The 11942-nt window shown below is 43.1% G+C and overlaps 1 non-coding gene across 1 annotated transcript; it reads left to right on the forward strand.

The window, feature by feature from the left end:
- The first annotated feature begins 8834 nt into the window (after nt 1-8834).
- On the forward strand, nt 8835-8906 carry TRNAP-AGG (transfer RNA proline (anticodon AGG)). Its single transcript has one exon. It is a non-coding gene; the product is annotated as a tRNA-Pro (tRNA).
- Nucleotides 8907-11942: the final 3036 nt, after the last annotated feature.

The following is an 11942-nucleotide window of genomic DNA, read 5'->3' on the forward strand; positions in this document are numbered from 1 at the left end:
GGTTCCTGATCATGTTTGCTCTCTCGGACTACGCTGATCTCTGGCTTCCTGATTTACTGGCTTGCACTGACTACCCGCATTGATTACCTTACCCTTACTATGTTTTGACTAGGTTTACTATTTGTACCATTTTAACCACTATATTAAAAGTTGTGAGTTTTACTGCATTTTGTGTCTCCGTCTGGTTCATGGTTCCTGACACCTGGCACCTAAATCTAACCCTTATACTAACCCTATCAACTCTATCCATATACTAACTCGTATCATGAACCTAACACCTATAATAACCCTTAACTAGAACCTACTCCCTATACTAACTAACCCTAATCCTATACTAACCCATATTTTAAACCTAAAACCTATAACCCCTATACTAACCCTCACCCCTATACTAACCTATATCATGATTCTAACTAATATACCAACCATATCCTATACCAAACACCTAAAACTGCTCTACTGACCTGTATGCTGAATCTCACCCCAATACCAACTTGTATCCAGAACCTAACCCCTATACAGCCCATATCCTGAATCTAACACCTGTTTCCTTTATTTTACCTATATATGAACTTGTATCATTAACCTACCCCCCTAATAACCCTTAACCAGAACCAAACCCTTATACTAAACCCTTATCCTAAACTTAACCCCAATACTAACCTGTCGCCTGAACCTAACCCTTTTACTAACCCATATCCCTCAACTTTTATCATGAACCTAACACCTACAATAACCCTTAACTGAAACCAGCTACCTTTTCTCACCCTCATCCTAAACTTAAATCCTATACTAACCTGTAACCTGAACCTAAACCCTATATTAACCTGTATCGTGAACCTAACCCCTAGAAAGAGCTGCAACTAGTACCTAACTCATATACCTAACCCAGTGGCGTCACTAGGGGGTGACTTCTGGGGCTATAGCCCTGAATCTGGGGTCCATAGCCCCGAGTCTCTTACCGGATGCAGCGGTGCCGTACTCCCACCGCGGCAGTCCTGGTTCCTGCTTGCCACTGACTGACATTCCAGCCGTGGTTGTTTGCTAGGACCGCTCAGCATCTAGCAACTAACTACATGACTCTGCCCCCCCTGGCATTCAGCAGAGAGTGGAACTTTCTTAGCTTGCAGTCCATGGACGCCCTCCCAGAACAAGCCGACTGCGCTGTAGCCATCTTTTGGCTATGGCCCGGTCAGCATGTGGTTAAGATACCTCCTTAAGTTTCAGACTATCTGGCTAATACAATCACCTGCTGACTTGGCACCATCCACAGGCAGTTTAACTCTTCAATAAGACACATAAGCTGAATCCAATGCAATTTTACTTCAGATATAGGCAGTACAGATGTTGTTTGTCCAGTCTTTTAAAGCGTAAGAACTCAATGAGGTTGATTTACTAAAGGCAATTCAAAATGTGCACTTTGGAAGCGCAGTTGCTCCAGAGCTCAGTAAAAGAGGGGAAGCTTTGCTGACTTCCATCATCCAATTATGTACAAAAAAACCTGCTTTTTTAAAAAAAATGTCATTACGTGATTAGGTATTCTTTTTGAAATGAAGGTTTACCTCCTTTATTAGGCTTTTGGGCAACTGCACTTGTAGAGTGCACAGTCTATTTGCCTTTAGTAAAATAACCACAATGACTTTTTACTGTCTCTACGAAGAACTAAGGCTCCATGCACACGGGACGTTAACCACTTAAGGGCCGAGCCTCTTTCTGAGATTTGTTGTTTACAAGTTAAAAACTGTTTTTTTTTGCTCGAAAATTACTTAGAACCCCCAAACATTATATTTTTTTTTTCTAACACCCTAGAGAATAAAATGGCGGTCATTGCAATACTTTCTGTCACATGGGCTGTGGGCTGTTAAAAAAACACAAAAAACGCCCAAACTCCCAAAAACGGCCGTTTATGAGCTTCAGTGTGCATGGAGCCCAATAGTGACTGAGGGAACAAGCTAGAAGCAGAGAGGGTCTAGCTAGGACTGAACTAACTAGCACTGAACAGAAAGGGAAGACAGAAGGAGATACAAACTTACTTGCATCGGTAAACAAGTTGTAGTGGCTCTAAACCACCAGTAGATGTCAGTATACATCAAGCAATGGTATTCTGACATAGCTCAATACAACAGAGAAGAAATTACACATAGGTGGGACAGAACAGCCCACCAGTGCACAAAGCAAGGTCCATAAAGACATGGATGATCGAGTTTGAGGTGGAGGAACTTGACTGGCCTGTACAGAGTTCTGACCTCAACCCCATAGAACACCTTTGGGATGAATTAGAGCGGAGACTGCGAGCCAGGGCTGGACTGGGACAAAAATTTGGCCCTGGACTTGATCCAGACCGGCCCACTTTAATTTTGCAAACACACACAAAAACAGTATATAAACTATACGCAGTTACCGTGACCAGTGGCATTAAATTATTAATCAGTTACCGTGACCAGTGGCATTAAATTATTCATCAGTTACTGTGGCTAGTGGCAGTAATTATTCATCAGTTACCGTGGCCAGTGGCATTAAATTATTCACCAGTTATCATGACCAGTGGCATTAAATTATTCATCAGTTACCGTGACCAGTGACATTAAATTACTAATCAGTTACCGTGACCAGTGGCATTAAATTATTCATCAGTTACCGTGGCCAGTGGCAGTAATTATTCATCAGTTATCATGACCAGTGGCATTAAATTATTCATCAGTTATCATGACCAGTGGCAGTAATTATTCATCAGTTACCGTGACCAGTGACATTAAATTATTCATCAGTTATCATGACCAGTGGCATTAAATTATTCATCAGTTACCGTGACCAGTGACATTAAATTACTAATCAGTTACCGTGACCAGTGGCATTAAATTATTCATCAGTTAACGTGGCCTGTGGCAGTAATTATTCATCAGTTACCGTGGCCAGTGGCATTAAATTATTCATCAATTACCGTGACCAGTGGCATTAAATTAATAATTGACCACTGGCATTAAATTAATATTAATGCCACTGGTCACGGTAACTGATTAATAATTTAATGCCACTGGTCAATTATTAATTTAATGCCACTGGTCATGGTAACTGATGAATAATTTAATGCCACTGGTCACGGTAAGTGATTAATAATCACTTACCGTGACCAGTGGCATTAAATTATTCATCAGTTACCTTGATAAGTGGCAGTACATTTACCCCTACCCCCTCCCCCCGCCATGCTGCATATTACAGATACAGAAATTACAGACACTGACAGTAACAGACTCAGTTTTATTAATCATGCCATGCAGCCTGCATCCCGTATAGCATCTGATGATTAGCTTATTTAGTGCTTACTTGAATCACACTATCGATTTGGTCGGGTCCCTGTCTGTGCTGCTGTCTGTACTTGCTGCAACTTGGAATTTTCTGGTTCCGGAATCCAAATCCTCCTCCTCAGCGGCGCTGGCTAGACTCCTCTTGGTTGCAGGCTTGCTACACTACGCTCCTCCTATGTCCTCGGGCCACCTCCGCCCTCCGGCCGTGAGTGACGTTACGGCGCCGGGACAAGGAGGCCGATGTTAGGGGGAGTGACAAGTGAGTGGCAGCGTCACGATGATGCTGCTTGTGTGCTGCTGCCCACCAGGTGCAGGAGCGGAGCCGAGCCGCCCGCGCCCGGCGTTAATATTCTAACACAATACAGACTCGGAGAGAGAGCAGTGTAGTGAGTCAGTCACTGTCTGACAACTGGCCTGGCCCACTGCCAATTGGCCCACCGGGAAACTCCCGATGGCCAGTACAGGCCTGCTGCGAGGCAGACCTTCTCGTCCAATATCAGTGCCTGACCTCACAAATGCGCTTCTGGAAGAATGGTCAAACATTCCCATAGACACACTCCTAAGCCTTGTGGACAGCCTTCCCAGAATAGTTGAAGCTGTTATAGCTGCAAAGGGTGGGCCAACTCAATATTGAACCCTACGGACTAAGACTGGGATGTCATTAAAGTTCATGTGCGTTTAAAGGCAGGCGTCCCAATACTTTCAACAATATAGTGTACCGTATCTCAGATCCCTGACTTCTATAAGAACCCAGCCATTATTATAAAATGTAAACTTGCAGGACGGAAGATCGCGGATTACCAGTGAAGATGACTGTTGTCATAAAACAGAGGCGAAGGTCACCATAGCTGCGCTTTTCTATCTCAAACACAATCGTCCGGGGAGTACACAAAATGCTCCGCATACTTCGCCATGACAGAGCGCGATGCACAACCCCGTCCAGGAAAATATTTCTCAGACCAGAGCATGCCAGCTACACTCATGTTTTTGACATCTGCAGAAGATATTAAAAGGGGAAATGCAATTAGATTTCATTTCATGAGACTTGAACGGCGGTTATAACAACATACTGTATGAAGCAAAGAATGATATGGCCAAGAAAATAGTGCTGGACACATGCATACAACAACGAATAGCCAAAAGAAAATGTACTGAACATAAAGGATGTCAAATAATAATAATAATAATAATCATAACAATAATAATAATAATATATAGTATATTAATAATAATAGATAATAAATAATATATAATAATATTAATACTAATATTAATAATAAATAATAATATAATTATAATAATATTAATAATAATAGTAATAAAAATAATAATATATAATATATAATAATAATAATAATAATAATAATAATAATAATAATAATAATAATAATAATAATTAATATATAATAATATTAATAATAATAATTAAAATAATAATAATATATAATAATAATAATAATATTATAATAAATAATAATATATAATAATAATAATAATAGTTATAAAAATAATAATATATAATAATAAAAAGAGGAAGAAGAATATTAAAAATAATAATAAAAATAATAATAATATATAATAATTAATAATACTAAGAATAATAATAATAATAGTAATAAAAATAATAATATATAATAATAAAAAGAGGAAGAAGAATATTAAAAATAATAATAAAAATAATAATAATATATAATAATTAATAATACTAAGAATAATAATAGTAATAAAAATAATAATATATAATAATAACAATAACAATAATAATAATATATAATAAATAATAATATAATAAAAATAACGATAATATAAAACCATCCCAGTTTTTCACGACCACCCTATAGCAGTTTTACTGCTACAGGGCGGCCACCGTGCGCAGGATAACGTATATATACAAGTGATCCTGCACTTCCAGGCATTGAGCGTGAGTGCACGTAATTGGCGGGTCACTCCAGCTGTGATTCTACACAGCGGGAGCTGATCAGCGAGTATGGCGGACTTGATGTCTGCAGGCACCCGCCGATCGTTCGGTACACAGGCAGAACGGCAATCTCATAGCTCCCAACTGTCCCGGATTTTGAGGGACTGTCCCTGATTTGGAGCAATGTCCCTCTTTCCCCCTCATTGTGGTCCTTCATTTTGGTCTGATCTATATAGTTGTTTGTAAAAAAATTTATATCTTTCAAAAAGTGTCTCCCAGTGCTAAACTTTTCAACTAATTTCTAAATTGCTGCATTTGAAAATTTGAAGAGCCAATATAAAGGAATAATAGTGTTAAAAAAAAAGCCCTTGTGGATTGATTAACCTTTTTTTTATGGTTAATTCTCCTTTAAGGGGGTGTGGCAGGGGGCGTGCCCTATGCCCACATATCTTTGCTAGTAGGTGTCCCTCATTCCCATCTCAAAATGTTGGGAGGTATGCAGTCCTCCTATGTAAACAAGGCAGATTACCGTTCTGTCAGTAGGGAAGGCATGGATCTTATGTCTCTGCAAACCAGGGACACGGATCCATGCCTTACCCTCTTAAAAGCACCTCCCACACGGTACACAAACACTGGCTAGGCACACATTTAACCCTTTGATCGCCCCTGATGTTAACCCCTTCCCAGCCAGTGTCATTAGTACAGTGACAGTGCATATTTTTAGCACAGATCATTGTATTAGTGTCACTCATCCCCAAAAAGTGTCACTTAGTGTCCGATTGTCCGCTGCAATATCGCAGTCCCGCTATAAGTCGCTGATCACCAACAATACTAGTAGAATTTTTTAAAAATAAAATAAATAAAAATAATTTAAAAAAATATCCCATAGCTTGTAGATGGTATAACTTTTGCGCAAACCAATCAATATACGCTTATTTGGCACCCAAACCTTCGGCCCATCTAACAGTAGCTCTCATTGTTTTAAAGCTAAACTCCAGACAATCAGTTATACACATGGCTCCGTTCACATATGTGCAAATCGCATGCGTTTTTAAATGCATGCGATTTGCATAACAGGTGAATCGGACCGGTTTTCAATGTAGCCGGTTCATACATGCCCGGGGCGGCCACGCTCCATTCCATAAAAGGGTCCTGTGTGATTTTGGGTCCAGCTTAGGTGCAAATTTGCGTACCTGCATCGCACCTGAACCAGTGAACAAAACCGCACCGGACTTCAGACTGCAAATCGCAGCCGGACATGTGTGAAGCCGGCCTTAAACGGGACGTGTTCATCAGCACTGCCACGTGCCGGAGGTGCTGTTTCATTTTTGCTGTGGCAAAGCATCATGATGGCAGAATGAGTACAGCCCTGAGCCCTTCATGTCCTTCTTTAAGTGGGTGGTTAGAAGGCGGTAAAAATGCACTGCAACCATGTGCTTTTACCGCCCCCTGGTCACCTGTGTGAACAAGCCCTAAGGTAAGATAAAATATCGCATGTATTTCCAAACACTTCTGTTCTTTTCGCTTCCATTAGGTGACATAAAGGAAGGTGAGATGATGCGATATTCTCAGGACACAATCATATCCAACACATCGATCAATGTCAGTCATTTCCATCATAGACACTAATATTATAACAATAGTTATTAATAATGGGGGGGATTAAATACATCCGGAACTGACTGACTGACTTATTGGTGAGCAGCACTCTTCTCCTCTATAGATACTCCTCTATAGGTACTCCTCTCCCCTATAGATATTCTCTCTTCTATAGGTCACCTCTCCTCTATAGATACTACTCTCCTCTACAGGTACTCCTCTCCTCTAGAGATACTACTCTCCTCTACAGGTACTCCTCTCCTCTATAGATACTACTCTCCTCTACAGGTACTCCTCTCCTCTATAGATACTACTCTCCTCTACAGGTACTCCTCTCCTCTAGAGATACTACTCTCCTCTACAGGTACTCCTCTTCTCTATAGATACTACTCTCCTCTACAGGTACTCCTCTTCTCTATAGATACTACTCTCCTCTACAGGTTCTCCTCTCCTTTATAGATACTACTCTCCTCTACAGGTTCTCCTCTCCTTTATAGATACTACTCACCTCTACAGGTTCTCCTCTCCTTTATAGATACTACTCTCCTCTACAGGTACTCCTCTCCTTTATAGATACTACTCTCCTCTACAGGTACTCCTCTCCTCTAGAGATACTACTCTCCTCTACAGGTACTCCTCTCCTTTATAGATACTACTCTCCTCTACAGGTACTCCTCTCCTCTAGAGATACTACTCTCCTCTACAGGTACTCCTCTCCTTTATAGATACTACTCTCCTCTACAGGTACTCCTCTCCTTTATAGATACTACTCTCCTCTACAGGTACTCCTCTCCTCTAGAGATACTACTCTCCTCTACAGGTTCTCCTCTCCTTTATAGATACTACTCTCCTCTACAGGTACTCCTCTCCTCTATAGATACTACTCTCCCCTATAGATACTACTCTCCTCTACAGGTAAACCTCTCCTGTTCAGGTACTCCTCTCCTCTACAGGTACTCCTCTCCTCTATAGATACTACTCTCCTCTACAGGTACACCTCTCCTCTATAGGCAATCTTCTCCTCTGTAGGTAAACCTCTCCTATATAGGTAGTCCTCTCCTCTATAGGTACACATCTCCTCTAAAGGTACACCACTCATCCCCAGGCACTCCTCTTCACCATTGGTAATCCTCTCTTCTATAGGTACTCCCCTCCTTCCCAGATACTCCTCTCCAGGTAAACCTCTCCTCTATAGGTACACCTCTCCTTTATAGGTACTCCTCTACTCTATAGGCAATCCTCTCCTCAATAGGAACTCATCTTCTCTATAGCTATACCTCACTTCTAGAAGCACACCTCTCCTCTATAGGTACTCTTCTATAGGTACACTATAGGTTCTCCTCTATAAGTACACCTCTCCTCTATGGGTACTCTTCTATAGGTACACTATAGGTTCTCCTCTATAAGTACACCTCTCCTCTATGGGTACTCTTCTATAGGTACACTATAGGTTCTCCTCTATAAGTACACCTCTCCTCTATGGGTACTCTTCTATAGGTACACTATAGGTTCTCCTCTATAAGTACACCTCTCCTCTATGGGTACTCTTCTATAGGTATACTATAGGTTCTCCTCTATAAGTACACCTCTCCTCTATGGGTACTCCTCTATAAGAACTTTTCTATAAGTACTCCCCTCCTCTATAAGTACACCTCTCCTCTTTAGGTACACCTCCCCTCTATAAGCACTCCTCTCCTCTATAAGCTCTTCTCTCCTCTCTATATAGTTCCTGCTATTTTCTTCCTCCAATGTAACAATTCACTCTGCTCTAACCCCGCCTCTCTGCTCGCATCACTCCTCCCCCTGTAAGCCAGCTGCCAATCAGACGCGCTCTTTGCTTTGTTAGCGATGTAATCTCCCGTGTTTTATCTCTGGGATGATCCATGTAGTGCGGGGGAGACTCTCCCGAAATTCAGCCGTACAGCGCTCTGTCTTCAGTGAGGGAGAACAAATCTTTCTTTCTATTTATTTAGATAAAGATGCAAAGTATCCAGTGTCAGGCACAGGCAGCTGGCTCGTTGGTCTAGGGGTATGATTCTCGCTTAGGGTGCGAGAGGTCCCGGGTTCAAATCCCGGACGAGCCCTGTTTTTAATTTTTTTTCCTCAATTTTTTTTTTTAATTTCTTAAAATGTAAGTTATAATAGAAAACCATTCATCCAGTATGATAATAACATTATTATAAAGAATAGTACATTTTAATGCCATATAACTAATATGATAGGGTAGATGTAAAAGGTGGGAATGCATAGAGTGATGTATAGATATGTAGAAATGTGCACTCTTCTATCAAACATGAATAACTTAAAACTGACTTTCACGTCAAAAAACTAATTATTTGCCACTGGCTCCTCCCTCCTCCACAATTAAGCTGGCCATACACCGGGGGTAGGCAACCTATTGAGCATAGTGTGCCGAAAAATGTTTTCAAAGAAATTGAGAGTGCTGATTTTATAACCAAAAACTTCACACTCTCAATCACGAAAATAATTTTTTATAAAGTAAATGCTGTAAACGTCTTTAGTAGTGAGAAATTAACATCCTGCACTCTCACGCCTCAGATCAGCCCCAATTCCTGCAACTCCACACCTCAGATCACTGTCCCCCTGTACATCTGCCCCACCACTGTACCCCCCTGTACATCTGCCCCACCAATGCATCCCCCTGTACATCTGCCCCACCACTGTACCCCCCTGTACATCTGCCCCACCACTGTACCCCCCTGTACATCTGCCCCACCAATGTACCTCCCTGTACATCTGCCCCACCACTGTACCCCCCTGTACATCTGCCCCACCACTGTACCCCCCTGTACATCTGCCCCACCAATGCATCCCCCTGTACATCTGCCCCACCACTGTACCCCCCTGTACATCTGCCCCACCACTGTACCCCCCTGTACATCTGCCCCACCAATGCATCCCCCTGTACATGTAAGGGAGAACTTTGCAGACTCTGCGGACTAACATAAGGGATGCTCTGGTGTATGAAGAGGATTCTGATGTAAAGAGGAGCACTGTGGCCTCTGGTGTAAAGGGGAGCTCTGATGTAATGAGTGCTCTGAGAACCCTGATTTACCTTAGCGTACTAACTTAGAGGCAGGAGAGAGAAAGGGGGAGACTTAGTCCAATCTGAATAATGTGTCCGGGTCTCAGACAGTCTGAAACCCGGACACATGATTCCAAACCCGAACTGTCCGGGTGAATCCTGGACAGGTGGCAACCCTACCCACCACTGTACCCCCTGTACATCTGCCCCACTAATGTACCCCCCTGCTCATCTGCCCCACCAATGTACCCCCCTGTTCATCTGCCCCACCAATGTACCCCCCTGTTCATCTGCCCCACCACTGTACCCCCTGTACATCTGCCCCACCAATGTACCCCCCTGTTCATCTGCCCCACCACTGTACCCCCTGTACATCTGCCCCACCAATGTACCCCCCTGCTCATCTGCCCCACCAATGTACCCCCCTGTACATCTGCCCCACCAATGTACCCCCTTTCTCATCTGCCCCACCACTGTACCGCCCTGCACATCTGCTCCACTGCCGTACCCCCGCGCTCTTCTGTCTCACTGCTGAACAATCTTCTCATCTGTCCTGACACTGAACTTATCTGCTCTTCTGCCCTACCACTGTAACCCTCTGCTCATGTGTTCCATTGATGTACCTCCTTTCTCCTCTGCACCCCCCTGCTCATCTTTCCCACCACTGTAACCCTCTCTTTATCTGGCCCAACACTGAACCCCCTCCCCGCTCATCTGCCCCATCACTGTACCCCCCTGCTTTTCTGCCCTACTGCTGAACCCCCTTCTCATCCCTCCCACCACTGTACCTCCTGCACATCTACCCCACCACTGTACCCCCTTGCTCATCTGGCCCATCAATGTACCCCCTTTTCTCATCTGCCTCACCACTGTACCTCCCTGAATATCTGCTCCACCGCCGTATCCCCATGCTCTTCTGTCTCACTACTGAACCATCTTCTCATCTGTCCTAACACTGAACTTATCTGCTCATTTGCCCCATCACTGTAACCCGCTTTTTCATCTGCCCCACCAATGTACCTCCTGCACATATGTCTCACCTCTGTACCCCCTGCTCTTCTGCCCCACCTCTGTTTCCCCTGGTCTCCTGCCCCACCACTGTAACCCCCTGCTTATCTGTCCCACCAATATACCTCCTTGCACATCTGCCCCACTGCTCTACTCCCTGCTTTTCTGTCCCACCACTGAACCCCCTTCTCATTTGCCCCAACACTAAACCCCCCCTGCTCATCTGGCCCAACACTGAACCCCTTTCTCATCTGCCCCAACACTAAACCCCCCCTGCTCATCTGCCCCAACACTGTACCCCCCTGCTTTTCTGTCCCACTGCTGAATCCCCTTCTCATTTCTTCCACCACTGTACCTCCCTGCACATCTGCCCCACCGCTGAACCCCTCCTGCTCATCTGCTCCACCGCTGTACCCTCTTCTCATCTATGTTATGCGTGATATGCAGAGTGCTGAAAGGAAGCAGAGATGAGACACATCTACCTGTCCTGGCACACTCATCCCGCTGATCCGCTGAGCCAGCTCTCGCATCCAGCCCACGTGCTTGTATGTGATGTAGGTGATGTATGGGATGTATGGGATGTATGTGATGTATGTGATGTATGGGATGTATGGGATGTATGGGATGTAGGTGATGTATGGGATGTATGGGATGTATGGGATATATGTGATATATGGGATGTATGGGATGTATGTGATGTATGGGATGTATGTGATATATGTGATGTATGGGATGTATGGGATGTATGTGATGTATGTGATGTATGGGATGTATGTGATGTATGTGATGTATGGGATATATGTGATGTATGGAATATATGGGATGTATGTGATGTATGGGATATACGTGATGTATGGGATGTATGTGATGTATGGGATGTATGTGATGTATGGGATGTATGGGATGTATGTGATGTATGGAATGTATGTGATGCATGGGATGTATGTGATGTATGGGATGTATGGGATGTATGGGATATACGTGATGTATGGGATGTATGTGATGTATGGGATGTATGTGATGTATGGGATGTATGGGATGTATGGGATGTATGTGATGTATGGGA

This window comes from Aquarana catesbeiana, linkage group LG02, assembly GCF_042186555.1.
Source record: "Aquarana catesbeiana isolate 2022-GZ linkage group LG02, ASM4218655v1, whole genome shotgun sequence".
In the NCBI taxonomy this organism is placed as follows: Eukaryota; Metazoa; Chordata; class Amphibia; order Anura; family Ranidae; genus Aquarana; species Aquarana catesbeiana.